Genomic DNA, 4,461 nt, shown 5'->3' with positions numbered 1-4,461 from the left:
AATATGGGGCCTTATAAACTTTGAAAAATTGAGGCAGGATCTTTACATAAACAAATTCTTCAGCGCCCTCATTTTTTAGCTATACAAGCAACAAAGGTCTAGGGACGGTAATGTCATCCCCACTGGATATGTCCTTATAACTTTGGTGATCCCCTGACTTTTTGTCTAGTTCCACCATCAGATTCAATCCATTAAGGTATTTCAGTTTATGATAAATATGTTCAAAATACCTTGACATTCCCATCAGCTTCAGCTGTACTTTGTGTTCAGTGCTACTTTGCATGTTCGAAAATATCAAACATGCTGACACTCTGATTAACTAAATTTAATAATTAAAACAATAAATAAAAACATCTTAATTTTTCAGGTAATAACCCAAGTAAATAAAGATTAAAACCAAGAACCATATGTAGCTCATGCGTTTTTGTTTAATATTTTATATATATAGATATATTTTTTTTTATTATATTATGTTATATTTTGTTACTATCTCCTCTTTCTGAAGTGAGACACCTTGTGATTTTACACCTAACATAAACGTACTTACTCACTTACTTTACTACTACATACTGTATTTTGAGGTTTAAAAGGCTTATATCTTTACATTAACACTTCATCAATAGTAGAAGAACATGACTGAACATTTTCTGCATTAAAGAATGCCTATGGCATTACTTGCTAATTATTTGTGTGTAGCAAACATCTGGCTGATTAAAACATCTACTTCAGCACAAGAGAAGATTAAAACACATTTTGGACCGCAGCTTTTATCTCTCTGTAGATTCTAGTCTTGTTACCAAAGAAACATTGGTGTCAAAACAAAACTGGTAGATTTTGGTTACAACCCGCTATCTAAAAGAATAAATGAGACCCAGAATCAGAAGACAACAGAGCTTTAGGATCGGTTCACAGCTATGAGATTTCAAAGGACTGTACCGTATGTTTCTGGATTAATGAATGGAATTGGACAGCTACAGTCTTTCAGAGACGCACATCAATTGTTAGCCTCTGTTTTAGCCACAAGAGAGCAGCATCGCATCCCTCACTCAGTAGCTGCCTATTGTCCAACTCCGACTTGCATCACCCACAGGGATCCCCACAGTGATTCATCCTCCGAGCCGCTGGGACTGACAACTGAGTCAGAGAGCCCATCAATCATTTAGCAAGTCAATATCCGATCCAAGCAGTGATGATCCCCTGTAAATCGAGGCATTAGCATTATATTCACCTGTGGCACAGTGGGAGTGATGGCCTGTCACCCCATCTGAAGCATCTGAGGCTTGTAGTGCTGTGGCTCAAACTGGAGGAATAAAAGATGAACAGGGTGAGTGGTCTGCAGAAGGTGTACTGGTTTTTCTGGTTTTTATTCAGGTCTTATGTCTCCAGAGTGTTGTTGAAACAGGTGCACACATCACATCTGTGACATATATTTACAAAGAAGAAATTAACATCAATGTAAAGTCGCCACGTACAACAGTTGACTGACACGTCCATCTATCTGTGTATGCATTAAGTCCACACAGAAAGGCCACAGACACTAAATTAATGATATCCTAGTAAAATGATAGGTTCACAATTTTTTCAAGGCTACTTGTTTACACTCAGAGACTAATTTTCAAACAGGTTTCAAATTCTAGTCACTAATGCTTGCACACAGAGTGACTACTTCTACCTAAACTCCATAATACAAGCTTAGGTTTCTTCTCGGCTACTGCGCTCCTCCAGCGAACGCCGCCTGGCTCTGCCATCCCTTCACACAAAGCAATCTCAGTCCCGGCTGTTCTCATCTGTGACACCCCGATAGCGGAACGAGCTGCCACATGTCATCAGAGCAGAGGCGTCCCTCTCCAACTTCAAGAAGCTCTTAAAATGCTCATTTCTTCCGAGAACACTTCCTCTTATAACACCTCTAACATGCACTTCCTGTGCTCTTCTTCTATCTCCTTACAATTCTCTTGTATTGATTGCACTATTTGGTAACTCTTACTTCCCTAGGTATTTACCCCACTGATGCCATACGTGCTATTATCTCTTACTAGTATTTAGTGTCACTTGTAGATCTCTTACTTTATTGATGCTTTATTGATGCTTGTATGTTGTTCCTCAAATGTAAGTCGCTTTGGATAAAAGTGTGCCAAATGAGTCAATGTAATGCAAATGTAATTTGTTGCTGTCCGTACTGTCTGTGAAGAGATTCCTTCTTAATGCGATTCCAGTGTTAGAGATGAGGGACAAAATCCACAGTCATCCTGTGTTCAGCCGGAGCTAAAATGAGGCTTCAGCAGTTCACCAAATTCACCAAAGTTGTTATTATTTTTATAGAAAAATTCCGTGTATTGGGTTACTGTCCTAAAACGTTGTAGTAAAAAGACTGGACCTTTGTAAGATACCAATTTGCTTTGTCCAATTAAGCTGAACTTAAATAAGATTGAAGTATTGTTTGAGATAGCTCTCTTACCTAAGTGCAACTACAACACACTTTTACCAAGCGTACTGATATATTTTCCACAGAAGAGAGGGACATTTATTGCAGAACAATCTTTAAAATTGTTAATTATTTCGATCATATTTTGATAGAGTTCAGCAGGTTTGATAAACCATCAGTTTATTTGTCTGTGACCAAACTCTCTGGAAAACTGATGGCCATGTTTCCTGTGCACATAGATGTTCTCCACACAAAGTAGCCTCCTGATGTTGGTGATCCTGTTAACTTTCCTCGTGCGCCACCATCAGATCAAACTTCTCCTAATCACACTAAGCTGTTACCTGCCTCATAAATTTATTTGACTGTGAAAGCGACAAGAGAGGAATGCACTCTTGTTTCATCAGCTTTTCCTTTTGGAGAACATACAGTGATGTTCATAACACAGCAGTCTGAAAACAACATCAGGCAGAAGACAGCTAAGAGGGTCATCCAGGAGGATGTGAAACATAAACTTGACTTGTTTTTGCTGGGATTTGAACTCTGGTAACTGCATCTAAAACCTTTTGGCAAACAGGTTCACATATGCTGAATTGCCCTCCATCCGTGGAATTAATGTGCTTTGAAAAGCATTTCGTTTTCTTTCCCTTCTGGTAGAAGGTTTCAGATGGACAAAAGTGATTAGATGTCGTGATGAGAACATCTATTAGATGCGATGTGTGTGTTTGAGGAGGACACGTTTGACACAGTGTGACGATAAGACAGCCTCGCAGCTGAGATAGCATCACGCTGCACACTGAGCATGGCAGATGCTTTTCAGACACAAGACTAAAGGATTTCCTCCTTCATCCACTCCACCGCTCTGTTATGTAATGTGTGTGCATCAGTTATAACTGCACGGTGTCGGGTGGTTTCTTGATCCAAATGAGTTGTGCTATAAAAAAGCCTCATCCTCATCAATAATGTATTCCCACTGTAAAAAAATGTTTGTCGTCCCTGCTCTTCAGTCCCTGCTTTATCTCTCAACATCCTATCAGAAGAGTTATGTAACATCATGCCCAGGTTAAGAAACTTTTTAAGAAACTCTTTGTGTTCATATTATGTCTCTTTGTTGCCATTTTGTGTCTCTGTAGTCGTTAGTGTCTCCCTGTGGTCGTTTTGCACATCTTTTGTGTGTCTTTGTGGTTGTTTTGTGTCTCTTTTTAGCCATTTTGTGTCTCTGTAGTCATTTAGCATATCTTTGTGTGTTTGCATCTCTTTTGTGTCTCTTTGGGGTTGTTTTGTAGCCATTTTGTGACTATGCAGTAGTTTAGAATGTCTTTGTGGTCGCTTAGCATCTATTTGTGATCTTTTCGCACCTCTTTTGTGTCTCATTGTGGTTGTTTGGTGTCTCTGTGAAGCCATTTTGTCACCGTGGTTGTGGTTGTTTCACATTTATTTTGTGTCTCTTTGTGGTTGTTTTGTGTCTCTGTATAGACATTTTGTGTCTCTGTGATCATTTAGCATCTCTTAGTGATCTTTTTGCATCTCTTTTGTGTCTCTGTGAAGCCATTTTGTCCCCGTGGTTGTGGTTGTTTCACATTTATTTTGTGTCTCTTTGTGGTTGTTTTGTGTCTCTGTATAAACATTTTGTGTCTCTGTGATCATTTAGCATCTCTTAGTGATCTTTTTGCATCTCTTTTGTGTCTCTTTGTGGTCGTTTTGTGTCTCTGTGGTCATTTGGCATCTCTTTGTGGTTGTTTCGCATCTCTTTTATGTCTCTTTGCAGCCATTTAGTGCGTCTTTGGTTGTTTAGCGTCTCTTTGTGGTCTTTTTGCATCTCTTTAGTGTCCCTTTGTGGGCGCTTTGTGTCTCCTTCGGGCCTCTGGGCCTGAACCTGGTAAGCATGTTCAGTAATCCAGCTGTGATACTAACAAGCCAACTACCTTTCACTGTCTGACTCACTGTCAGATTCGAGGGGGGGGGGGGGGGGCACCCCCCCTTGGCCCCCCTTTTAGCCCCACCCCAGGGTACCAGGTGGCTGACAAGTAAAATGCACC

Source organism: Micropterus dolomieu, linkage group LG09 (assembly GCF_021292245.1).
Source record: "Micropterus dolomieu isolate WLL.071019.BEF.003 ecotype Adirondacks linkage group LG09, ASM2129224v1, whole genome shotgun sequence".
Classification (NCBI taxonomy): domain Eukaryota; kingdom Metazoa; phylum Chordata; class Actinopteri; order Centrarchiformes; family Centrarchidae; genus Micropterus; species Micropterus dolomieu.
This window is presented reverse-complemented; position numbering follows the sequence as displayed.